The following is a 27,991-nucleotide window of genomic DNA, read 5'->3' as shown; positions in this document are numbered from 1 at the left end:
TGTATTTGCCAAGAGGGTAAAAGTTCGCGGCAAAGAACCTCCATTCCCTCCAGCTGCTTTTTCTCTCCCCTTTTTGGTATCTCCAGCCTCTGCTACTGCCCCCACAGCTGGAAGGGGAGACCCCCTTCAGCCAACCCTTCCCCGCTCCTTAGGAGGTAGTTTTCAGCTCTCTCTCCACCTCTCTGCTCCCGGGATTTTTTCCTTCCACACCCAACCTTCACTTGACCTGTGATTCTTACGAGCAACATTCCTAACCTGAGTATCAGCCGCCCTCCCTGGCTTAGCTGAAGAGCCCGCACCCCACCCTATAACCTGAGATCAATCGTCACATCCCTTACGATTTGTCCTGATATAACATTAGTTATAACATCCTTCATGGATTCACACTGTATGCCTGTGAAGAAAAACACTGAACACCCCACATTCTGCAACTTTAGCAGAGATAGCCTGCCAGGAGGGGCATCAATCACAGGCTGGAAAATACCACCGTGGAGGATCAGCCGCTTACTGCTGTTTCTGTAAAGTGGTTTGGACGTGCAACTAATAGGATCGGGGAGGGCGGTTCTGAAATAAGATTCTTTTTTATTAACAGGATAATAAACAACTGATAAAACGGAGTTCATGAGCCACCCTTTTCAGGTGTCCCCTAGTCACAGGACTCACAGATGTGGGGACCTGGTGACTATGGGTCAACTAATCCAGACTATCCACTTACAGATAAGGAGGCCGAGGCCCAGGTTTGCGAGGTCACAGTGTTGGCATGCATGCCTTAGCTTGTGCGGTGTTTGTAAGGGTAGTAAGGGAAGGAGGGGGAAGAGGTAAGGGGAGGACAAGCAAGGAAAGTGAGGAGTGCAAACCACTGAAAACAAAACTGAAAGTGGAATTCAGCACTGCCAAAAATTAAGGGCAGATGAAACCTTGCTTTTAATAAAGGCGCTTTCTTTTAAAAGCTGATGTACCTTAAAGACAGAAAGGCATTAATCTTCTGCAGGTTTGACATTCCTAGGAAACAGGTAAAAATTAGCCACAGTTGTCAAAGACGAAGAAAAGAAACTGGACTGTGCCCCTCCCACCTCCTACGTGGTTCTGAAGGCACTTCCAGCTCTGGACTCCCACGGCGCCCATGTGCCCAGCCTCCTCTCTGCTGTCAAAATTCTCTCACTCAAAACGGAAATCCCCAAAACAAAAGAAAAAAGGAAACAAAACCAAAATACACCAGTTCCAGTTCCATCTGCGCTACCCTGTGGTGTCAGTCACCTTCTCACGTGCACTGTCACACAGCAAACCAGGAGCAGGCCCCCGCCCCGCCCCAGGGGCTTGGCACGCAGCTGCCATACCGCACTTACTACTTGACGATGGCATTTATCTGTGGGCGTGTCTATCTCCCCCACTAACCCCTCAGGAACCCAACCCAGACCCCATCTCACTCATCCCTACACCTCAAGGCCTAACAGGGGTCTGGCCCATAACGGACCCTCAACGTGCGTTCACCCACAGTGGCTGTAAAGCCCTGGTTGAGAACATCTGGCATATATGCACAGGCCTGTCTGGCCTCCCCAGCCTTCCCTTGGCCTTCTCCCACCCTCTCTGCCCTGCCACATCCCCTCACCAAGCAAACAAGCTAATCCTGGCTACTGGGGTCACAGGGGAGCCCCGACAACTAGCACAGGGAAAATCTAGAACATTTCTTCCCAAATACAATTTACTTGTATGTTCTCCTCTAAGGTAATTCTAAGTCCCCATTTCCTACAAGATGTTTAAATTCTAAAAATGTCTAATTCCTCAATTTTATGTGTAACATTGTTCAGATGGGGGAAATGCAGTCTCAACTGCAAAACAGAAAACTGGCTAGAATAACAGTATATCGCACTTGGTGAGGGCTTCCTGTATGTGAACTGGTATTAAATTTGGACAAATGGTGGCTATTTTACCTCACAACAGCTAGAAACAGGTACTCAGCCTTTCTTTTTCCTTTCTGTTTTTCTTTAAGTGCCTTCCTGCAAACAGCTTTTTTTTTTTTTTTTTGGTCTCTGTTGGGTCTTAATTGCATGCGGGCTTTCTCTAGTTACGGCGAGCAGGGGCTACTCTTCGTTGCAGTGCACAGGTTTCTCATTGCCGTGGCTTCTCTTGTTGCAAAGCATGGGCTCTAGGTACGTGGGCTTCAGTAGTTGCGGCACACGGGCTCAGTAGTTGTGGCTCACCGGCTCTAGAGTGCAGGCTCAGTAGCTGTGGTGCACAGGCTCAGGTGCTCCGCAGCATGTGTGATCTTCCTGGAGCAGGGCTCAAACCCGGGTCCCCTGCATTGGCAGGTGGATTCTTAACTACTGTGCCACCAGGGAAGTCCCACAAACAGATTGTTTTCTACTACAATTATTCCAGTCAAATAAGATTATCTTTTGTCTCTCTGCTGTCAGGCTATGTATCTTCATACACTTCCCATTTCTCTGTGCCTAAATTTTCCCAAGGGGTTAAACAGTGGACGCAAAGCTTTTTTGTGCCTATGGCAGGGTGTGGAGAGAGTGGAAAATAACAAATGAAAACAAATCTGGTCATCTTCCTAAGATGGGATGCATTAGATGGCACTTCATGCTTCTAAAAAGTCTTGACTTGCATTTCCAAATTTCCTCTCCACCCAGGGTTAGCATCCATCTAACCCATGTCAGAAACACTGGCAAGGGCAGAGAGCAATTTCTACACTGCCCTGGCTCAGACATCCCCCTGCTGGCCTAGATAAACAGGACCGTGTGAGTTCAGTTTTTATCTCATGAGGTGGACAGTATTTAAAATTTCTGAATCTGATATCATCTCACCTGACTATAACTAGAAGTAGGAGCACCTGGCTCTTCACTGACACAAGTACTGCTTATGGAAGTGGTTCTCAAAGAGTGGTCCCAGGCTGGCAGAATCAGCATCATCTGGGAACACGTTAGACATGTAAACTGCTAGGTCCCACCCCAAGCTACTTGCCTCAAAAACTCCAGTGGGGATGGGCCCAGCACAGGGTGTTTTTAACAAGGCTCCAGGTGATTCTAATATGTGCTGAAATTTGAGAGCCATCAACACAGCCTGATAAACCTCAAAGGTCATGCAATTGCCTTGCTGGCCTACGTGTGTTCCATAATTCTAGGTGATTACAATGACACCCCACCAATACCACTTACTCTGGTAATTTTTGTCAACTGGCAAAGGCCCCAAACATTAAACTCCTTCAGGGCCCTCCTACTTTGTTGAGCAAATTATTTGTGCCCCACTCTCCTCCTCTCTAAAAAGGGATAATAATAACATCCACCTTACAGGACTGCCCGAAAGGGAAAAGGCTCAGACAGTGTCTGGCACGTGGTTCATCCTCAGCAAGTGTGAATCCCTCTGATTACTACACCTTTGCCGAAAGGTCTAATCAGAACTAGGAATGCAGCAAAATAAAACCTGCTTCCTGCATGCTAATGTCAAAATGAATAAAGAGAAACCTCACTAAAATGGAGTCAGAAGGCCTGAAGGGGGAGCACTCAGGCAGTGCCACTGGATATCAGCTACAGGAAGAAATGTCAATTACAGATGCTAACAGAAGAATCATCAATGGGAAAGAATTACCAATTATAGGCCCCAACAGGAAAAGACATACATTGCATCTCCCACAAGAAATCAACTACCCCAGCAACTCAGCCAATGAGAAAAAGTCATCACTCTCAACTCTCTCAGCTTTTTCCAATGGACCTTCCTTCAAAACAACTCTTTCCAACTTCTTCCTTTTTCTCTATAAAATAACATTCCTCTCCTTTGTTTGTTGGACTTGCCATGATTTTTGCCATGGTTTACTTGTCCTGAATTGCAATTCTCTGCTATTCCCAAATAAACCCATTTTTGCCAGTAAAACAACTAACTAATTTTTAAAGTCAACACTAACAACCTGACTGACTACATTCAGGACCAAAAGACAGCACCTGGCTTCATTATCTGTCAAGCATTTACTTTCTCAGTCTACAACCTGAGTGCCCACCACATGCCCGGCAACCTGCAGAAAAAACATTCTCTCTACAGGACTGTGCTTCCAACAGTCTTTCTGGACATCTAACATTTGAGGCCTCAAATACCTCAAGGAAGATTCGGGAGGAATGCAATGAATATTAACAAAAGTAGCCATAAGAACAGCTAACATTTGTATTGTGATTACCTTATGCCAGGAACTAAGCACATACCTGTTGTTATAAGACCCACCAATGAGGGTTAGGGAAACTGAGGCATATGAGGTTTACATAATTTGTCTAAGGTCCTGCAGCTCCTAAACGGTAAGGCCAAGACCTGAACCCAGGAACAGTGCTCTTGACCTCTATATTATATGACAGAGGGCTATTAGTCACGTAAGCATCTACTAGCCACTTGTTATCACTGTTTCCAAAGCAATGATTTTTCAGACACTTAAATCGAGGCACAAATCCACTGTCATGGGGTTCAATACAAGGCTCCCAAAGGCCTGGACAGAAATGCTAATTATACTTGGTTTCTCAGGCCCGCTTCCCTCCCCCCAATCTAATTCTACTCAAGTAGAGTCAAAACACTCACAGACTGGACAGCTACATGTGACAGAACAAAATTAGAACATACGCTTACACCACACACAAAAATAAATTCAAAGGGGATTTAAGACCTAAATGTAAGACCAGATACTATAAAACTCTTAGAGGAGAACATAGGCAGAACACTCTTTGACATAAATCACAGCAATATATTTTTGAATCCGTCTCCTAGAATAATGGAACTAAAAACAAAAATAAACAAATGGTACCTAATTAAACTTAAAAGCTTCTGCACAGCAAAGGAAATCATAAACAAAAGCAAAAAACAACCTCTGGACTAGGAGAAAAATATTTGCAAACAATGCTACCGACAAGGGATTAATTTCCAAAATATACAAACAGCTTATACAGCTTAATAAAAAACAAAAACCCAATCAAAAAATGGGCATAAGACCTAAATAGACACTTCTCCAAAGAAGACATACAGATGGTCAACAGGCATATGAAAAGATGCTCAATATCGCTAATTATTACAGAAATGAAAATCAAAACTACAATGAGGGACTTCCCTGGTGGCACAGTAGTTAAGAATCCACCTGCCAATGCAGGTGACACGGGTTCCAGCCCTGGTCCGAGATCCCACATGCTGAAGAACAACTAAGTCCATGCTCCAACAACTACTGAGCCTGCACTCTAAAGCCCACGAGTCACAACTACTGAGCCCATGTACCACAACTACTGAAGCCGGCATGCCTAGAGCTCACGCTTCACAACGAGAGAAGCCACAGCAATAAGAAGTCCACACACAGCAATGAAGAGTAGCCCCTGCTCGCCGCAACTAGAGGAACCCCGTGCGCTGCAACAAACACTCAGAACAGCCAATAAATAAACAAATTTATTTATTTATTTATTTAAAAAAACCTACAATGAGGTATCACCACACACCAGTCAGAACAGTCATCATTAAAAAGTCTACAAATAATAAATGCTGGAGAGGGTGTGAAGGAAAGGGAACCTTCCTACAGTGTTGGTGGATATATAAATTGGTTCAGCCAGTATGGAGAACAGTATGGAAGTTCCTTAAAAAACTAAAAACAGAACTACTATATGATCCAGCAATCCCACTCCTGGGCATATATCTGGAGAAAACTAATTCGAAGACACATGCACCCCAGTGTTCACTGCAGCACTATTTACAATAGTCAAGACATGGAAGCAGCCTAAATGTCCATTGGGCTAATAAAGATAAAGAAGATGGGGTGTATATATATATATATGTGTGTGTGTGTACATAATGGAATATTATATATATTCCATATGGAATGAAAATGGAATATTGGTGTATATATATTGGTATATTACTCAGCCATAAAAAAAGAATGAAGTGCTATTTGTAGCAACATGGATGGACGTAGATTATCATACTAAGTGAAGTAAGTCAAAGAAAGACAATTATCACACAACATCATTTATAAGTGGAATCTTAAAAAAAATGATACAAATGAACTTATTTACAAAACAGAAATAGACTCACAGACATAGAAAACAAACTTATGGTTACCAGAGGGGATAGCAGGTGGGGGGGAGGGGGTTGGAGGGGGAGATAAATTAGGAATTTGGGATTAACACATACACATTACTATATGTAAAGCAGGTTAAACAACACGGATCTGCTGTATAACACAGGGAGCTATATTCAGTATATTATAATGACATAACGGAAAAGAATCTAAAAAGAATATATATACGTATGTATAACTAAATCACTGTGCTGTACACCTGAAATCAACACAACACTGGAAATTAACTATACTTCAATTAAAAAAAAATCTCACAGAGCAGCATTTCTTCCTACTTATAACTCCCCTGATACCATACCACTTAACCTTAATTATAAGCCATCTGTCACACAGAGTTCTCTAATTGTTTCTTATATATTGGTCTTTTCTTCCCCACTGGACTGTAACAGTCTTTGGAAGTATCCATACTTTCTGTGAAACCCCACAAAATTAGGTAGAAGCATGGATTTACGTGTATAGACTTAGAGAGTGTTACATGGTTAATTGGTTGGCTTATTCACTTTGCTTTTCTGACACTTCTTTATCAATCCCTAAGAAGTAGAATAAAAGTATGAAGTTCTTGCTATTAAAAGCCAGCATGAGAGGAGGTGTTACACCAACATTTACTGAGCTTCAAATGTTTCAAGATTTGTACTCCCTGCCTCTCCTACATTATCTCACTTAAAAACCTCAACAGCTCAGCAGCGTTGCAGAGGAGGCTGCTGGGATCTAGCTTGAGTTAGGAGGAACTTGGGGCTACCACAGGTGAGAACTTGCCCAGTGTCACTCAAGGCCAGTGAACGGAGAACAGAGATTGAAACAAGATTTGTCCGCCAAGCCCCTATACTCTGCCTTTCTCTAAGGTTCAGACTAAGAAGCCCAGGCTCAAATTTTCCTTGAAACAACACATTACTTTTGTAAAAAGTGTTGTGACAGAGAAAATTTTAAACTCTATTAAATGTCATTATAAAAAGATGGGGCAACCATGTTCATGGATAGAATTACAACATTAAGAAGGAAGACGCGTCAGTTCTCCCCTATGTTAGACTATACATTCAATGCAATACCAATCACATTTCCAAGACTTTGTTGAAAATTTGACAAGCATACCAAAATGTATAAGGAAGGGAAAAGATCCACAAATAACTAAGTTCTGAAAAGAAGAGCAAAGAAGGGGCTCACCCTACCATACAGGGCACACTGCAGAGCTTTAATACTAAAAATAATTTGGCACAAAAAAAGACAGATGACTGGGACAGAACAGAGAATTTAAACCCTGTGAAGAACCTCAAAATCTGCAAATGCAAACTAACCGAAGATCTGTGGCAGAAAGCAGAGCAGCGGTTGCCTGAGTCAGAGGACAAGGGGAGGGGTGGAAGGCGAATGGGAAGTTTTAGGGTTAGGAAAATGCTCTGCATCTTGATTGTGTGGCTTCACAACTACGCCCACCTGTCAAAATCGATCAGACTGTACAGTTTAAACATACAGGTGAAGTTTACCATACACAAATTGTGACTCAATAAAGCAGAAAAAAATAGACTCGTGTATGTGGGAACCTGATGTATGACAGAGGGGGCTCCACATTTATCCCTAAAATACTAGCGAAAGAATACACTGTTTAATGGTTTTGGGAAAACTGGCTCACAAAACAGAAAAAAAAGAATAACACCGGATTCCTTTCTTATGCCATATACTAAGACGGACCTCAAAGAGACTACAGCCCTTATTGTGAAAGGTAAAAGTAGGAAGTTGATAGAAGAAAATATAGAATATATTTGTAATCTTGGGGTAAGGAAGAACATCTTAAGATTCCTAATGTACAAAATGCAAAAATTAATGGCACTGGGCTATATCAAAATTTAAAATTTCTGGAAGTTACCACTGATAATAGCAGAATGAGATTAATAATTAGGATATTTATGACATTGCAAACCAATACACTAGAAAAAGAGACTAAAGAAACTGCAATAGCTAACAAATATACTAAAAGATGCTCAGAATCATTAAGAAATTATAAAAGTTCACATTAAAACAATAAGAAGCCACCTTATAGCCATCAAATACTGATAAAATTAGAAAGGTGGTTAATATCAACCACTAGGGAGGATGTGGCGAATCAGGAACCCCTCACGCACTGCTGTGAGTGTCAACAAGTCCAGCAACACCAGAGACTAATTCGGCAGTATTTAGTAAAAACAAACCTGTTTTTACTAAATACAGCCCTCCCACTCCGAGGCAGATACCCTTAGAGCAGGTGCTTTTCAAACTTTCCTATACACCAGAATCTCCAGGCTGGACTTGCTAAAACACAAATTGATGGGGTCTGCCCCAGGGTTTCTGATTCAGGAGGTCTAGGTTAGGTCCTGAGCACTTGTAAGTCTAACAGTTACCAGATGAAGCTGATGCTGCTGGGTGTGGACCACTGTTAAAAACCACTACCCTAGAGATATTCTCACAGGTATCAATAAGACATGATGCAGGAAATTCCTTCACCACAGCTTTGCTCTTGGTAGCAGGAGTGGAAGTGAGCTAAGTGTGCATCACCAGAAAAATGGGAAAGTAAAACTAGTGGGTACATAGCGGGCCAGCCATAGAAAGCAGCAGACATAGCAACACACGGGATAAACCTATACTACCATGGATATAATAAGATGTTGAATGAAATTCTTTTGACTTTTATGAATGTCTGAAAATTTCCATAATAAAAGGTTTTAATATTGAATGGAAAAGCAACAGAATGAACCCACAGCAGCACAGCACTACTTACCTAAACTGAAAACATGCACACAAGAACACATCTTTAACAAGGATAGAGACACACCCAGGAACATCCTACACAATAGAGGAAGCTCCTCCGACAGAGAGGGGAGCGAGAGTGGGAAAGAAGGGAAAACAAAACAAAACAAAAAAAGAAAGGAGCTTTGCACAGGATCTTGTGCCAAAAATTGAGGAATGTTAATTCAAACCTCAGCATCAGGAAGTCTAAAAGGCGAAAACCACCCCACCTATGTTTACACACAAAGGTTGCTTCAGTGAAAGTCCCCAGCAGCTTTACAAGGCTAAGAGGGTAGATCAGCTTGCCACAGAAAGAGGGAAGGGGAATATTCCTGAAATACAAGCTTGGGGTGCTTTCAGGCCCCCAGAATTCAACCTGCTACTGAGCCCTGGACTTTCCCTGTGTGACATACCAGTATTTAAAAAGAAACTGGGATGCTTAGCTTTCAGCAAAGGGTGTATGTGTCTACATCTGTGTCTGTGTCTCTTGTCAGAGTGTGTGTGTGCATGTGTGGGTCTGTGGATTTGTGTGTGGCTATGTGTCTGTGTGTGTGGTGTGTTGATATATGGAGAGAAAGAGGACTAGAGAGGAGAGCAGAGCACTCCAGCACAGACAGCCACACTTGTTGATCAGCCATTCAATTCTGTTTTACTGAAACCAGTTACAAAACCAAGCCATCTTCCTGGCCCCACCCACCCTTCTCTTCCCTTTTCTTTATCCTCCCTTCCCCACATCCAACTCTGCTTGCCAACTGCCACATCTAAAGGGCTGATGTGAAATATGGTCCTCTGGTGACTGGGTAACATTAATTTGACACACTTTACAGCTAAAATTCTTGGGATGTGGTAGGAGACGATAAATGACCATTTATATTCCTGACCTAGAGCCTTAACAGAAAGTCCAAAATCTTTAAGACTGGCATGGCTTAACAGTTCTTCCAGAAGAGCTACAGCTACCACCCAAAAATGGCAGAGAAAGAGCCAACTACAATCTGTCATGCCCCCACAAGGTCACTCTGGTCACAGCTTTTTCCAAGGACCAGTGAACAGTTTATCACATGAAGTGGTGGGAAAGTGTATGAGACAATGAAAAAAAGAAAGGTCACCACTGATAGAATTTATGTGAGAAAATGCAGCAACTTTAAGTAAGCAAGCCCCTGCCTGGGAAGTATGTCTTTAGGAGAAGATGAAACAGCTTAGTAACTGGAGGAAGGGCATAGAATAGCAAAGGTAAAATGCAGAATTGGAGGACTGGGTCTCCCGGGTCTCCCTCAAAGACGGGGCAGGTTATCCCTCTGCGCAAACAAGCCAGAATTTTTTTGACACTGTTTTGTCTTTTCTACGGTAGCACTTTTCATTGGATGATAAAGGCATAGGAATTCTACAGTTTTCCTGAAATGTTTTGTATAAAATGAAGTTTTGTAAATAAAGCATATCTGATATGCAGTTGGAGCACTTTCTAGTTTAAAAAAAAATGTATAACTGTTATATGCAGGAGTCTTTTAGATTTTCATGAGATATGTTAGCAAAATGCCTACTTTTTTTCAGTTGACATGCAGGATCTGTCACAATTTGAAAATTAAAGGACTTAATTGGGAAAAAAGTAAAAGGGTTGAGGTTTCAAGCTAAAATTCAATGTCTAAGGTCAACATTGGCAATTTTGACATATGAAAACATACAAAGTTCTTTAAGTGTCAAAACTTACCAACAAGCTTCCATTATGAAAAATTCTTTAAATTTCAGCTGAATAAACATTGAGTATCTACAGGTTAGACACTGCTCAAGATGCTAGAGATCTTCCAATGAATAAGACATTGTTTTAATAACTGTGTCCCTTTAATGTCAGTTTAACCATCCCTTGAATTAATTTAATGCTGATATTTGAAATAGCTCACCACCAGCAATGAAGAGTTACAGAAATACATCTTACTATTCCACTAAAAATGTAAATTGCTAATCTCTGAAGCAGAAATAGAAGGAAAAGACTTTCTCTGCTTTACATATTGCTATCATTTCTGCACAGTAACTAATTACTTAAACGGTGCATGCTGGCAGCTGCCATTTCCTGCTATCCAGCGGGTCACGGAACTGGTGAGATTCAAAAACATGCTACATAGTTTGAGAGAGGCAGGGAAGGAACCCAATAGACCAGGGCCTCCTGCCATAAAGGGAAAGCAAGATAAGGAAAGTGAGCTGCTATAGGCAGAAGAGTCTCCTGGAGGTTCCCCCGAAGCTGGCGCCTCCGTCAGCAGGCACAAGCGGCTGCCGCTTGCTCACTGGCTTGCTTGGCCAAGGTATGGCTTCGGAGCTGGAAGGCTGCCACCTGCTGAATCACCAAACATCCCTGGGCTTCCCTTGGAGCACTGACCAGACGGGGACCCATCCCCCGTCCGGCTTCGGTGAACACCTTACTCCCCGAACCAATGAAACGCCCCAGCCCTGTTCCCTTCCGCACAGGCCAAAACAGCCAGCCAACCTCGTTATGTCTGGGCAGCCCTAGGCAACTCCCATCTCGCTGCTACGTCACCAGTCCCACTCCTCTCTTTCTGCCCACTCGGTTCCCCCCTCCCGAATGTGCAACCCCCGGTGCCAGGAAGCGTGGGGAGTTCACAGCGCACCATGACAGGCACTTGCCACTTCCACACCCCGGCAGCCAAGCCCAGACACCCCGAAGTCTGCAAGCAAAATAACCTGCAAGCAAAATAACCTGTCCAAACAGCTCTAAAGGTCCAGGAAGGTAAATGTCAAGGAAGCTAGACTAATAAGCAGGCCCCATAACATAGAAAATAAACTTCCTTTTCAGAAAGCAGCCTTCAGTCTTGGTTTCGTAAGCGTGTACCGCTGAAGTCGGTACTGTCTGAAGGTGAAAAGAAACATCTGAGAAGCACCTGCACGGATTCTCTTCACTCCCTCCGGCCCTGGCAACCCTCATCCGGATTTTCACTCGAGACTCCCAAGAGGGAAACAAGCTTTAACCAGAACGCGCCAGTCTGAATCCGTTTGCTGGACCAGGACACCCTACCCGGCCCACCAGAAGAAGCAGATACCCCGAGTCCTGGTTAAAAAGGTGGGAGAAACAGCCGCTGCTGTCGCTGCTCCGCCCTTGACAGGTCGCCTCGGAACCGCGGAGACCCCTCACTCGCGGCAAGAGCCGCGTCCTGGAGAGAATGTCCAGCTCCAGGCTGCGCCGATGGCGCCTCCAGGCCTTACCCCTAAGCACCCTCACCCGTGGGGGCTGCCCCACGGGGTGTCACAGCCGCCCCCAACATGGAGGCTGTTAAGCGGCCTGTGGAGAGAGGCTCGCTGCTCAGGGAAAGGGGTCCCACCTGTTATGTTGTCCGGGGACATCGACGGGGGACAGGGAGGGACCCCGAAACCGAGGGCGCCTGGCCGGCTGTGATCGGACCCAGAGGTATCAACTGTCACGCCGCCACCCGGGCAGTGGGGGCAGGGCCGTGATTTGGGGTCGGACCCTGCGGGTCTCCGGAACCCCCCACCCCCCCACCCCGTGCCACTGCCCGAAGGCTCCTCGCCTCGCGGTTCTTCGGCCCCGCCACCGTCCGCTCGCCCCAAACCGACAGTAGGCAGCCTTCCTGCCAGCACGCAAGACCTCTCGAAAGGTGCCCACTGACGCCTCCGCCTTTCTCCCTGCCTCAACTTGGTCCGGGAGCCCCGCGGGCGGCCCGCCCCCTCGGAGCCCCGAGCCCGGCCGCCGGACCGCCCGCCGCGCCCACCCCCCGGAGCGGCGGCGCGGGTGGGGGGGAGTGCCAGGCAGGTAGGCGGGAGGTATTGCGCGGGCTGCGCTCACGCCCCCTCGCCCCGGAGCTGCCCGCACTCCTCTCGCGGCGTCAGGCCAGGCCCGGGAAGGGGGTGTCCGACCGGCCCCCAGCGATCGGCTCTCTCCCGCCGCCCCACGACTCACTTACACCGGAGTCGCGGCAGCCGCCGGAATTCCGCTCGCCGAGCCCCCCGCCGCGGAATGAAATCCGGGGCAGGGCAGCGTCGGGGCTCCGCACCCGGATCGCGCTCTCCGGCCAGCTCGCCAGACGCTAGGGGAGAGAAGCCTTTCCTGGCCGGCCTTTCCCGCTCCCGTCCTGCCTCCCGCCGCCGCCGCCGCCGCCCCGGCCGCTGCCTAGCTGGTGCGAACGCTTCCGACTTGCCACCGCGAGCCTCCCGGGCTGCCGAGCATGCCCAGTCCGCTGCCCGAACCGGTCCCGCTACCCGCGCGACGCGAATCCGCCCCTCCGGGTGTTCGCGGCGGCCAGCGGGGCGGGGCGGGCGGGCGGGGTCTGCGGGGAGCTCTTCCCGGGACCCAGCGGGACCCGGGCCAGACTGCGCACCTACGGGGCCGCGAGGCTTGGCACCCTATTATTTTACTTTCAAGTAACTGGAAGCTCGGGAGGCGGACGTGTTTCCCAACGGTGAGAAAGGCCCAGCTTGCACATTTTTAGGGGGCCGTTTAATGAGGCCGCACGGGAGCCGAATTTTTCGGTCGGGGGCAGTATAGCACTCGGGGTCAGAGCCGGAGAGTTGACGAGCTGGAGCTGGTCAGAACAGAGGACGCAAACTGGCCTTCTGGAGACCCGGCTCGCGGGCACGAGTCTTCGAGCTACCCGAGGACTCCTCCCCACCGAGCCTAGGAGAGCAGAGCTTGGAATTAACTCGTGATTGATAAGCCATTTAAAAATTTTTTTTAAATACAAAAAAAATTTAAGGGCACACCTCAGACTCTGCGGCCCATTTTCAAACCTCTATGTACAGACTCTCACCCTAAAAGCAACGAGGCAGGGCGAGTCTGGCCTGGGCAGCTCCAGGCGTGGAGCCGGAGGCTCCAGCCGCTTCAGCGCCGCCCCGCCCCTTCCCGGCCCCGCCTCCCGTCTGCCCCGCAGAGCTGCGGGAAAAACCTGGAGAGCGGGCGCGCCCGGGCCGGAGCACCGCGCATGCCCAGTGGCCCGACCTGGCGCAGGGCGCCCGAAGGAGGGTTATTCTCAGCTCCCAGAGCTCGACCCCAGCGCCCGGGTTAGGGGCGGACGGCGGGGAGAACTGGCTTTCCGCCGCGGGGCCTTCCCTTCCTGTCCGTGCCGCTCGATATTCCGGTGGCGGAGAAGCGGCCCGGGACTGCGCGTCCCGCGGGGTCCGGGCTTCGGCGAGCGCGGGAGGGGGCGTGGGGCGCTATCGCCCTGACACGTGACTGTCCGCGGCGCTCCGGGCAGCCATCTTCCGCTTGGCCATCGGTCCGTGGGTGATCGGAACGGAGCGGAGAGCCGTCAGGATGAGCAGAAAGATCTGCTCCCCGCCACGCCCTCCTGCCGGGCTCCAGCCTGTGCCCCGCACCTGCCGCCGCCCGCCCGGCGGCGCGGGAATCGCAGCACTGGCTCTAGGTTTCTGAGAGGACAGGCTTCCGCGCGGGCTGAAAACAAACGGCTGCGAAATCGAGAGGGCAGGACTCCGGGGGCGGCCGGCTGTGCTTTTCCCTAGAGGCGGAAGTTGGAGAAAGGGGTCCCTTTCCGTAAGACTGTGACACTGCTGCTCCAGCTGCCTTCCTGTTCTGCTCTATTCTGTGCAGAGCAGACGTGGTGTGTTGGCAGGAACACCTGGACAGAGGCCGTCGCTCTTCCCTGAGATGTAACATCCCATGGCCCCAGCTGGTAGACGGCTTGGATGGTGATATTAATAGTGAACATTTACTGAGGTCTTGCCACGAACCACTTGTGATCCCTGTGGCCATAGGACCACATGGGTCACCATCACCAGAGAATTTGTTAGAAATGCAAAATGCTAGACCTGCAGAATCGGAAACACGGCCGGGAGGGATCCTGCAACCCCAAACCCTCCAGATAGTTCTTGGTAAACATTTCACTCCATTTCAACTAAGGCTTAGGGCGGCTCACTTCATAAACGAGGCGTTGAAATTTTACCCAAAAAGAGAGTGAACGGTCGGGCAGTGTGCCCTAGTGTGGGTTTTTTATCGCACCCCCCCACTCTGGCTTTTCTGGCTGCTCCACCCCTACGTCACTATACTGCTCTTCTCAGGGAGATTAAGAAAGTGCATTTGTCACGTATGGCTTTAAAAATAACAACTAAAATTCAGTTCAACTACATATTTTGAGTGTACAGAGGGCAAAGCTCTTTGAGTCATAGTAGCCCTACCGAGTATTTTCGTCAGTTTACACCTAAGAAGTGCTTGCTTTCTCGTGATGTAAATTTTCTCAGACTAAGGGAGTGGCAGAAAACTGCTGGCTGGTTTCTCTGAAGTGCTGTTTATGCAGGATGGCCAGACTTTGGACTTCGAGAAAATGAGGTTCAAGTAAGCAGCTGGTGTAGTCTTGTGTCAAGGAGTCTTTACTTTAAAATGCCCCACCCCCTAAATGTAAAGCTGAATTGAATTTTGTAAAATATTAGCGGTTCTTGATTGTAAGTGGTTTGCTAGGGTGATCGTTGTAATGTTGTTTGTTTGCTTTTTCTAATTCTGTATAATTTTGAAATGTTTCAGAATAAAATGCTTTCTAAATTGCCTTTCATGAGTAATTTTAAGACTAATATATGACACATGGAAAAAAGCAAAGTATAAAACTATTTCCAATTTGTTCCAATTTCATCAAATAATTCAGAGAGAAAGAGCTATAATAAAGGAAATTGAAAGGAAGTAAAAATAAATTCCGGGTGAAATGATTTTAAGAAACACTTTACTTGACTCTCCTTGATATCTTGATATTCAATTTAGTCATGGTCCTTGAGTCACTACCGTTTGTAACAAAAAAAAAAAAAATTAAGAAAAATAAGGAATTGTCCTTCTCCAGTCCACACAACCCTAAATAATTTTACCAGTGTATTTTTCTGATCAAAATTTTAATAAGCATCATACTGCTTGGTTGTAAAATTTTAGGATTCTCTAATACATAAATATCATAAATTACATTGTTGTCATGACAACTATGAAATAAAAATGAATCACCTCCAAATCACAATCTGTCATTAAAATATGTTAAAAAATAATACTCAGTGCAAATACTAGGGCAAGCAGTTCACTTGCCAGAACAGCTATTCTGAAGTAGGTGGTTTAGTTCCAGATGAATGACTCCTTCTACCATTAGAAGGTAACGTACCTGATCAAAAATGTAGCGGTTTTATCCAGTTGACAGTTGACCTGTAAGCAGCATCCATTACTCAGCAGGCAATAGTCAAAGTCAAATAGTATTCAAGAAGCAAGGAGGCTTCTGTGTGTCCATGGCAGTTTGTCTCAGTGGAAGAATCTAGAACCACAAAGCCTGAGTAGCAGGAACAAGACTTTATGAACCCTCTTAGCCCTTTAAACTCATCTGGCCAACCCACAAGCCAGTTTCCAAACCAAGGTTGATCAGAAAAGCCAGCTGAAGACAACAGGGCTGACTCCAAGTATTTGCCCTGGGGCTTAGCTCTGGTAACACTCAACCCTCTGTGCCTATTTCTATGCCCGTGGCTAGGATTCCTGGCTTTAATAACTGCCTGGCTTCTCCCCCTGGTCAACAAAAAGTTGGAATTTATTGGAGACACTGGGGTAAATCAGGGATGCAGATGAGGCTCAGGCAGAGATCAGAACCAGGAATCAGAGTATTGACAGGAACCCAGGAAGTCTCCCTTTGTTTCTTCTGCACTTCTGTTTATTCTCTCCCCTCACGTTATGGCTTTTTCTGCCTTTTTTAAGCAGATGAGGTAGGGCGTCCTCAGAGCAGGAAAACCAGGCATGGCTTTCCTGACATAAGAGAAGCCATTTTTGGCCTAAGCCATTTTGTGATCTAAGCCTGGCCACAATGCTGGCCCTTGAACAGGTCTCAGTAATTAATGATCTTAAGGAAACAAAAGAGTGCAGAAACAAACCAGTGTTATCAGGCAAGAGAAGTAACCAGAGCAAAGATAATATATCAGTTGTAAAGACTCCCAGTTCTCTTTCAATGGTAAAAATTAGCCTAATGCACTCAACTACCAGATCAACTGGCACCTAAGGGATGAGACCTTCATGACTTCAATCAACTAAAGCTTGGACTCTGTTGACCACCCAACACCCTTCATGAGTATGCATTACCCTTAGCTTAAAACTTCCCCAATTTGCTGTTAGGGAGACATTGCTTTGGGAATGATCCTTGGTGTTCTCCTTACTTGCTATAAGTAATAAATCCCTCCTTCTCATGTGCTTTGGCTTGGTTGTGTCTTTTGGCTCGATGCCCACCAAGAGGCAAACCCAGTTTTAGCATAACACCTTCAGTTCACAAAGCAGAAAATAACCACTTGAGAGCTCCCAAGTTTGTTTTCTCTTCCAGAGAGTAGCAAGACTGACCCTACCCATATTCAATATCCCCGTTGTCTAGCTGAATCCTATTTCCTCAGATTCCTACTGTCCACTAGAACCAATCCTACTAATATTTCAAAACCCCAAGTCCACCTTTTTCATAAAAGCTTCTATTTCTTCCAGGACACGGAAATCTCCGATACACACATTTTGGCACTTATTTATGTTACATTATGTCTCTGACAGTTCTTTGTATATTTCCTGCAGGTAAGTCTTGAGTTCCAACTTACATATTAAACGACATAGTGATGATGTATATTTATTTTTCATTTTTCATAGCACCTAGCACAGGACTTTGCATCAAGTAGCCCACAGTAAATATTTCTTGAATTGTATATACTTTTCCGTTGCTGCATTCTTGTTTAAAAAGGGTAAACCACTAGGAATGGAAATGTCCTTGCTATGTTGTCCTTTTCTAATTAGCAACCACCCTTCACAATCTGCTGTGTACATATAAAGAGGATTTTGAAATTAGACATTTATGACTGGGCGCTAACCAGGGTGTGATGAATCAATACCATCAGCAGAATGCTGCACTGACTGACAGACACAGCACCATTGTCAAGAGTTGTAATTTACCCCTAACTTTTTAAATAGTCAATGTGTAACTCCAAGGCTTAATTATCACCTCTTAAAATGAGAATAATATAACCCACCCCTCTTTGCTTCCCATGGGTTTCATGGAAATTAATTAGGTCTTTAATAAGAACACAAGTGTCTTATAGTTAATTAGAGGTAAACAGAATGAAAACATCAGGTATTGTCAAGGTATTAAGAATGTTTATTGTTGTTGTATTTAGCAATCATCTGCCTGCTAAATATAAGGATTACAGCAACATCTGTAGTACAGAAAATAATGAATACATATATCGGGTCAGTGTCTCCTCCAACTACCATTTGTAAACAAGTCCTGGATGGCCAGAACTAATTAAAGGGTTGAAATTAAAACTATGTCTCCCACACTAAAGGAGAGAAGATTTACACAGTGCAATCACCTGGATTTCATAGATTCTGCTTGAACTCAAAGGCTTCAAATCGAGGCCATGCTAGAGAGAACAACAGCAACTGAGGACTGGCACTTTTTCTGGAACCTCCACAGCACTTCCCTTGTTTTGTAAAATGTTAAAGGAGCATATAAAAATTCTTCCTTGGGTACCTTTGCAGTACAGCAAATAGAGGACCTTCTCTCTGCCAAATTGACACCAGAAGACATGGCTGGAGTAATTAACAAAAGGATTGTTAAATCCTATGCAGGGGGACTTCCCTGATGGCGCAGTGGCTGGGAATCCGCCTGCCAATGCAGGGGACACGGGTTCGAGCCCTGGGCAGGGAGGATCTCACATGCTGCAGAGCAACTGAGCCCGTGCGCCGCAACGACGGAGCCCACGCGCTAGAGCCCGTGCTCCGCAACAAGAGAAGCCACCGTAAGATGAAGCCTGCACAACCTCAATGAAGAGTGGCCCCCGTTCACCACAACTACAGAAAGACTGCGCGCAGCATCGAGGACCCAACACAGCCAATAAATAAATAAATAAATTTATAAAAAAAAAAAAAAAAAAAATCCTATGCAGGGTGATCTAGGCCAGGCTTTCTCATTTTGCACAAGATAATTCTTTATTGTGGGAGGCTGTCCAGTACATTTTAGAATGTTTAGCAGCATCCAGGCCTCAACCAACTAGATGCCAGTAGCACCGCCCCTCCCAGTTCTGACAGCCAAAAATGTCTCCAGACATTGTCAAATGTGCCCTGGGTGGGGGTGGGGGGTCAGAATCACCCTCAGCTGCAAACCACTGATTTAGACAATAAAAAAATTGGGGTAACAGAATCCAAAAAACCTGGGCTCAAGTTATCAAACATGCTTTTTTGAGGTCACTCAGCAGTTTTATATACTATACTTATACCTTAGGTATCCATATTGCATTAATTCAGCCAGTGATTGTTCAGCTTTCGATGGACAAGGCTCAAGATCAAGTATTTCTGTGTATCCATAAACAGAAATGCATGGAGTATGTCCTTTTTCTCCACAGCAGGCACATATGGCATTCTCATCCTAATATTTGCCCCATCATCAGGATGGTCAAAAATTGCGTGAAACATACTTATATTTTAAAATTATTCATCATTTATTTGAAATTCAAATTTAACTGGATGTCCTGGGTATTTTTTGTTTTGTTTTTGTTTTTGCTAAATCTGGCAAACCTACCCTGATAAATCTGAAAATTTACACCTGTCCCCTGAGTTCTGCCTCCATAAACTTTATAACTTGACCTCATGAAAAATAATAGAGGAGTTATTGCAAGGACTTTTTAAAAAGAAGAAGAAATGCTGGTAGAAGGAGGGACAACTAAATTTGAACATGGTAAATTTCCTTTGAAAAATATTTATTGTCCTACTGAAGATTGTGGTAACTCCTTAGAATCCACTCAAAGCCTAATGGGATTCATTGTGTGATTTATTTCAAAATACTTCTGATGCTCACAGGCCACTTAGCGTTTACCCAGCAGATGCCGATGTTCTTGTCTGCTAGTGTTCTTGTCTGCTGAGTCAGCATGTGGGAAGTCACAGAGTAGACAGAGACACAAACCCCTTGTAACCTCATAGGCAGGAAGAAGAGGAACTGAAGCTCAGAGCAGCTTTACTTTTGTTCTGCACACCTTCCTAATCGCCTGGGAACTTATTAGAAATGCATAACCTTGGACCCTCTAGGGGTGGGTCCCAGCAATCAGCTGTTTAACAAGACTTCCAGGTGATTCTGTTGCACATTTAAGTTTAAGGAATTTTGGAGCCCTGGTTCTTGACTGTGCATGCAGAGGAGAAACACCTGGGGACTGTTTAAAATACTCATATCTGGGTCCTACCCCCCTCCATTCCCCCCCCCCCACCCCAGAGATTCTGATTTAAGTAGTATGGCGTGCAGCTCAGGCATCAAGATTTTTTTTTAATTATTTATTTATTGGCTGCACTGGGTCTTCGTTGCTGCACACGAGCTTTTTCTAGTTGCAGCAAGTGATGGTGCGGTGGCTTCTCTTGTGGAGCACGGGCTCTAGGCGCAAGGGCTTCAGTAGCTGTAGCATGTGGGCTCAATAGTTATGGCTCACAGGCTCTAGAGCACAGGCTCAGTAGTTGTGGTGCACGGGCCTAGTTGCTCCACACCATGTGGGATCTTCCTGGACCAGGGCTCAAACCCGTGTCCCGTGCATTGGCAGGCGGATTCTTATCCACTGCGCCACCAGGGAAGCCCAGGCATCAAGATTTTTTTAAAGCTCCCAGTGTGCACCACTGCTCTACAGAATTTATTCTCAAATGCCAAAGGGAAGAGAAACTCCTGCCATTGCAAATATAATGCTTTCTACTCCTGGCCCAGGTCAACTTTACATAAAGGCAAAACAGACAGGCATTTCATGTTTAATATATGGTCTCTTCCTCAAATCTCTAAACCCACTCTTTAAGGGCCTACTAGAGTCAGTATGCTATAATAAAAAGAGAAAAATAATTTCCTGGCCCCCAAGCCCTGCCTAAATATTCATTAACCTCTTGGGGCCACATTTTTTTCATGTCTACATGAGGGATGATATTAACGCTTCACAGGGTTTTTAGAGTGATCGAAAGAGACTATGTAGATAAAAAAGGCAGAGGATCGATAATCAACAATCACATCTGAACCAGAGGAGGCTTCGTGGGAGGAGGAAATTTAAAAGGACAAAACTCAGTTAATTCACAAATTGCAATTTAAATTATTGTCTCTTTTTATATTCCCTGAATTTTTGTGTGCCCATCCTACTGCCCCCCAGTTTTTCCTGTTTTCAGTGCAGGTACTTTGGTGACCCATCTATGTTTTTGGCTCAGTTATCTCAATGACACTAAAAGTGGTAGTTTTAAAGACTGAAAGTGGTAGTTACACAGAGCTCTATTATTCCTGGGGCTAAAACAAGGTTAACAGGACAGGGTTTTTTTTTAACATGCTTGCCTGTCTGGCAAGCTAATCATTTTAAGCCCCTTATTCATCTTAAGATGGATGTAATAGGCTTCCCTATGAGCTAAAAACCCTCACTGTTGTGGGGCTGCCCTACCTGACTCAGTGCATGGTACACATTCTACCATTAAATGGAATAGATCTTTACAAGGCTTCTTAATATAGGAGCTTGAGATATATGGACACACTTTTGTTACTTGTTGCAACATGGGATGGTGGCCCCCTCCCAGGATACTGCTGAGCCTAACCATTCAAACACTCACCAAGTAACCTTGGAGGGCTGGGCATGGTGGGCACCTCGGAGCTGGGGAAGAACAATGGAGACATTTCCAGGAAAACCTGACTGGCAAAAATGAAAGAACCCAGGTGAGCCACTGGCATGTGCTCTAGCTAATGTCTGCTGGATCAGCCCTCAGGGGCAACTGCAAGATTGAAGCAGAAATTCCTTCTGGGATGCGCGTCATGAACCAGAAGCCAGAAACTGGAGCAAGGCCAGATGCAATGCGCTTTGGAATCAGAAGCTGAGTTTGAGCCCTGGCCCTGCCACTTACTGGCTGTGTGACATTGGTCAAGAGACTAAACCTCCTGCAGACACAGTTCCCCACCTGTAAAATGTGGGTCTCATAATAACTTATTTCTGTGTTATGAGGATTACTTGATAATCCACATAAAGCACTTAATACAGCATCTGGAACACTGTGTAAGCATGTAATAAATGTTATTGTTCCAAGATAAAATGTTGGGATAATTAATTATATTCTTTCACTCTATGTCCCCTTTTCCTTCTTTTCCATTTCCCTCAACCCAACTCCCACTTAAGCTGATAGTTCTGCCTTCACAGCCTCTGGTGAGGAAAAAAAATGACTGTGAGCCTTCCTGACTTTTGTTTACAGAAGTTTGAGCCCCGGTAGACTGAGAAAAGGTGTCTTAGTGTCTTAGAAACAGAGAGGGAACTGGATGGGGCTTCTTTTTTCACCCCAACTAGAAAGTGATTTTGTTTGGTTGGAGAGAGAAGAGAAAAGGGTGCTATATCAGCTTTCCAGCACAGCTGTCAGGGAGAAAGGAAGACCAGAGAGGGAAGGGCCACTGAGACATCTGGGCAGCTGGGAACATCAGCAGCCTAATAAAGATTCCCAAGCCTAAAGCACAGGTCCAAACAGTGGAGCTGCCAGACACAAAGGGCCTTGCTCCCGTCCACCTGCGTGGAAAGGGAACTCAAGAGCCAATACTCTCGCAACCCCCACAATGCTCTACCACTCTAGACCTTCACAATTCCAGGAGTACCTGACAAACATTCTCCCTTCCAAAAATAAAAAGGTAAGTTTCCCATCGGCTAGGGAGAATGGGCAGTGGTGGTGGTGGTGGTGATGGTGGTATAGAAATGGAAATTAAATGGAGTTACCGAAAATTAAGTTATATTTCCCACACACTGGTGTTTGTGGATTTGAGGACCCAGACTTGTATAACATTCCAGAATTTGCAATGCCTCAAGGCAATTGTTTAAAACATTAGTTATTGTGTTCTCACTACAAATGTTGATATAGATGCTGGGGGGCATTAGGAGAAAATCATTACAAGCTTCAAGAATATCTTGGAATTTGCTGCATTTAGTGTCTGTTGGCATCGTTGCATTTGCTCATGAACATTAAGTGAACCACCCTGGCTTGATGAGCAGCACACAAGAAAGACGTTTTGTAAATGTGCTTACTAGGTCGTAAGGCTGGGAGCCTCCTTACCTCCAGCTTTTCTCCTCCCCTAAAATCTTTTTTCACTTCTTTGTCAGTGTCTTTAATTTTTTTAAGCTGCGTTTAAAATGTTTTCTATTATTTCTGCATGAGTAAGACTATGTGTCATTTCGGCCTCGTTGTCAGCTTCTGTTTCACTTTCATTAAATTTGTTGATTGAGTGTGAAGAAGGAGGCACTGTCATCATTTCCAGATTTTGTACTTGTGGGCTAGATCTCTCTTGGAGCAATGCTGTGATCCCTACTGCAGTTTTGTAATCATGCTCTGGGAAGATGGGGGTGAGACCAGCGAAGGCACCTTATCCCTTCCTTCTCTCTTTCTGTGGGTTCAGAGAGGCAATAAAAGAGGGGAGGAGGATACTTATGTTTCCCCTCTGTTCATTCATCCTTTCACCTCACTCCACATGTGCTTGCTCAGCAGACGCTGATTTAGGGGCTGGAGGTACAATGGACAGCAAAAACAGGCCTGGTTCCTGCCCTCATGGAGCCTACGGTCTGGTGGTAACACAGACTTTAATCAAACAAAACACTAATTAGTGTCTACTTACTCCTAAAGATCCTAATTTAATTGAGCTGGAGGAGGACCCAGGTATCAGCATCTTTTTTTTTTTTTTTTTTTTTTTAATCTTTGGCCTCACCGCACAGCATGTGGGATCTTAGTTCCCCACCTCCTGCATTGGAAGGCAGAATCTTAACCACTGGACCGCAGGGGAAGTTCCCCTTTTCTTTTTTTCATCAGTATGTTTTTATAAGCTCCATAGATAATTCTAACAGCCTGCCAGGGTTGGGAATCACTGGACTAGATCACACAAGTTCTAATCAAGTACCAGTGAAGCATTTTGATTTTACCTTACAACAATGGTGAAGTTACTGAAAAGAGGTGATACGGTAAGATTTGGGTATAATTTTTTTTTTAACAAGTACTTTATTTTTTTTGTAGTGACTTTATTTTAATTAATTAATTTATTGTCTGCATTGGGTCTTCGTTGCTGCATACAGGCTTTCTAGCTGCAGTGAGCGGGGGCTACTCTTCCTTGCAGTGTGCGGGCTTCTCATTGCGGTGACTTCTCTTGTTGCAGAGCACAGGCTCTAGGCACGTGGGCTTCAGTAGTTGCGGCACATGGGCTCAATAGTTGTGGTTCACAAGCTCTAGAGCACAGGCTCAATAGCTGTGGTGCATGGGCTGAGTTGCTCCACAGCATGTGCGATCTTCCCAGACCACAGCTTGAACCCGGGTCCCCTGCATTGGCAGGCAGATTCTTAACCACTGCACCATCAGGGAAGTCCCAGATATTATTATTATAATTAAGCTTTATTTTGAAATAATTATAAATTCACACGAAGTTATAAGAAATAATAGAGAGATGCCATGTCCCCTTTACCCAGTTTTCCCCACTGATAACATCTTGCAAAACTATGATGCAATATCACAACCAAGATCTTGTCATTGATACAGTCAAGATACAGAATATTTTCAGCACTGCAAGGATTCCTCCTGTTGCCCTTTTACAGCCATGCCAGTTCCCTCCTGTCCTCCCAGCTCCTTCACTCCTGGTGATGATTAACGTATTCTCCATTTCTATAATTGTGTCATCTCAACAGTGTTATATAATGGAATCACATAGTATTTAACCTTTTGGGGTCGCCTTTTTTCTCTCAGCATAACTGGAGATTCATACAGGCCGTTGCATGTATCAATAGTTTGTTCCCTTTTTCGCTGAGTAGCAGTATTCCATGGTATGAATGCACCCCAGTTTGTTTAACCATTCATTCATTCAAGGACATCTAGGTTGTTTCCAGTGTTTGGAACTATAAACACCGTTTGGAGATTATAGAGCTGCTGAACATTTGTGTATAGGTTTTTTTTTTTTTAATAAATTTATTTATTTATTTATTGGATTTATTTTTTTATTGGCTGTATTGGGTCTTTGTTGCTACACATGGGCATTCTCTTGTTGCAGAGAGCAGGGGCTACTCTTCATTGTGGTGCGTGTGCTTCTCGTTGTGGTGGCTTCTCTCGTGGAACACGGGCTCTAGGCACGTGGGCTTCAGTAGTTGTGGTACGTGGGCTTCAGTAGTTGTGGTGCACAGGCTCAATAGTTGTGGCGCACGGGCTTAGTTGCTCTGTGGCATATGGTATCTTCCTGGGGCAGGGCTCGAACCCGTGTCCCCTGCATTGACAGGCAGATTCTTAACCATTGCGCCACCTAGGAAGTCCTGTGTATAGGTTTTTGAGTGAATATAAGTCTTTGTTTCTCTGGGATAAAAGCTCAACAATGTAATTGCTGGATTGGGTAATATTAACATGTAGAATATGTCACACATAAAGAAACTATCAAATTTTTCCCAGAGTGACTGCATCATTTTACATTCCCAACAGTAAAGAATGAGTGACCCAGTTTCTCCTCATTCTCATCAGTATGTAATGTCAAATTTTATTTAAGCTATTCTGATAGGTATGTAGTAATATCTTGTGGTTTTAATTTGCATTTCCCTAATGGCTAATGAGCCAAACATCTTTTTTGTGTGTTTATTTGCCTTCATATGTCCTCTTTGGTGCAGAATTCCTTCATGTCTTTTGCCTATTTTCTAAGTAGTTTGTTAGATTTTAATGTTAATTTAAGTTATTAGATTTCACTTTTATATTCCAGATACTAGTCCTTTTTGTTGAATATATGGTTTGGAAATATCTTTTTTTATTCTGCAACTTGTTTTTCATTCTCTTAACAGAGTCGTGCAGAGCATAAGTTTCTAATTGTGATGAAGTCCAATTTTTTTCCTTTTATGAATCATACTTTTGGTGTCAAGTATAACAACTCTTTGCCTAGTCCTAGATCCTGAAGATTTTGTCCTATGGGTTTTACTAAAAGTTTTATAGTTTTATGTTTTACATTTAAATCTGTGAATCATTTTGAGTTAATTTTTGTATAAAGTGTGGGTCTTGGGTCAAGGTTCACTTTTTTTGTCTATGGATTGATCAACACCATTTGTTGAAAAGGCTATCTTTACTCCATTGAATTTCTTTTATACCTATGTCAAAATATCAGTTGTGCTATTTGTGTGAGTTGAACATCAATGTACAAGCCTATTCCTCTGCCAATACCATAGAATTTTGACTATATAATAAGTATTGAAACTGGGTAGAAGGATATATTTCCTTTCAGCTAATAACACAAATCAATGGAAAACACTGACAGACTGTACAATGGCAACAGTTATTCTGGACAGAAGTTTTGTTATCTACAGATAACTCTATGTTCCTGATACATTATTTACTGTAAAGTAAAATGTGACAAGCAAAATTTCTACGCACCAAAGATTTTATTTTACGAGCGGCCTACCTTCTTAGCAATCAATCTCTTATTATTCTGTTCAAATTCAAGGGCACTTGATCCACTTTAGATGGTGCAACTACAGTAGGAAGGATTCACAGTACAGACCTTATTTGCCTAATATGTTTGCAAAAGGAACGTCACAAAATTGTCCAGTGTCCAATTGTTTTCTTTTCTTGAATATAATAATTTTTCTAATGCTTTAACTTTCAGACTAAATAGCTGTGATTCACATCGCTGAATTTTACTTATTTTTTAAAATTGTACCAGGCTTTAGAGTGAACAGTGGGCCACAGATGGGCCCCTTTGCTCATATCTCTGAAAATGTCTCCTATGAAGACAGCTGTTCCTAATGCTCTGATGTCAATGCCTCTGTCATAGGACATAGTCAAGGTGCCTCTAGGCATTTGCACAAGAGGAGGTCAGGAGGTCTTTCTGAGTCTTGATATCTTTCAAGCTGGAGGTGATCATTTTTTATCACTTCATTTCCTTGCTTTGCTGTTTATCATCCACTCATTCAAAAACAACTATTTTGGGGAATTCCCTGGTGGTTCAATGGTTAGAACTTGGCGCTTTCACTGCTGGGACCCAGGTTCAATCCCTGGTTGGGAAACTAAGGTCCCACAAGCCACACAGTGTGGGAAAAATAAATAAATAAATAAATAAATAAATAAATAAATAAATAAATAAATAAATAACAAAACCAAAACCAAACAAAAAATCCATTGAGTCTCTACTCATTAGACATAATCCAAGACATGATCCTTGTAGTCAAGTTAGACTGTGTCTTATTCACTTTTGACCCCCAGCATCCAGATCTGTTACAAATTATACTAAGCTCTTATAATATGTCTAATGGTAAAAAGGAAAGAAAGAAAGAGAGAGAGAGAGAGAGAGAGAGAGAGAGAGAGAGAAAGAAAGAAAGAAAGAAAGAAAGAAAGAAAGAAAGAAAGAAAGAAAGAAAGAAAAGAAAGAAAGAAAAAGGAGGGAGGGAAGGAAGGAAGAAAGAAGGGAGAGAGGGAGGGAGGAAGAGAGGGAAGGAAGGAAGGAAGGAAAGGAAGGAAGGAAGGAAGAAAAAGAAAGAAAGAGAAGGAAAGAAAAAGAAAGAAAGAAAGAAAAAGAAAGAAAGAAAGAAAGAAAGAAAGGGAAAGAAAGAAATTTACAATCATGGGGAAAACTATTGGCCTTAAATATTTCATATTTCTTCATCAAACAGTACATATTATGCACAAAGATTCTTTGCCCCCAAACTGTTGCCAATAACCAAAAAAGGTCCTTATCCCTAACAATGAGTGATCTTTTGAGCAATCAATATTTTTCAAAGCGTGGTTTGCCAAACATCTATATGAGAAGCATCTAGGAACTTATTTAGGAATGAGGATAGTCTAAAATCCTTAAATGAAGAATAATTATTTTAAGTCCATCGACAGATGAGTGGATAAAAAAATATGTGGTACATATATACAATGGACTATTACTCAGCCATAAAAAAAGAATGAAATAATGCCATTTGCAGCAACATGGATGGACCTAGAGATTATCATGCTAAGTGAAATAAGTCAGAAAGAGAAAGACAAATACCATATGATATCACTTATATGTGGAATCTAAAATATGACACAAATGAACATATCTATGAAACAAACAGACTCACAGACAAAGAGCACAGACCCATGGTTGCCAAGGGGGAGGGGGTGGGGAAGAGAAGGATTGGGAGTTTGGGGTTAGCAGATGCAAATTATTATATATAGGATGGATAAACAACAAG

At 44.1% G+C, this 27,991-nt stretch overlaps 1 protein-coding gene across 3 annotated transcripts in view; it reads right to left on the bottom strand.

Annotated features, from left to right (window-relative positions):
• Positions 1 to 12,905, bottom strand: part of SGMS1 (sphingomyelin synthase 1) — a 276,032-nt gene extending 263,127 nt beyond the window's left edge. For all 3 annotated transcript variants that reach the window (XM_057734308.1, XM_057734304.1, XM_057734309.1), the window contains exon 1: positions 12,775 to 12,905. The gene's annotated coding sequence lies outside the window, so the exon portion shown is untranslated. The remainder of the gene's footprint in view (positions 1 to 12,774) is intronic.
• Positions 12,906 to 27,991: the final 15,086 nt, after the last annotated feature.

This window comes from Hippopotamus amphibius, chromosome 5 (assembly GCF_030028045.1).
Source record: "Hippopotamus amphibius kiboko isolate mHipAmp2 chromosome 5, mHipAmp2.hap2, whole genome shotgun sequence".
NCBI classification, from domain to species: domain Eukaryota; kingdom Metazoa; phylum Chordata; class Mammalia; order Artiodactyla; family Hippopotamidae; genus Hippopotamus; species Hippopotamus amphibius.
Note: the sequence above shows the minus strand (reverse complement) of the source record. Positions and strands in the feature narration are given on the sequence as shown.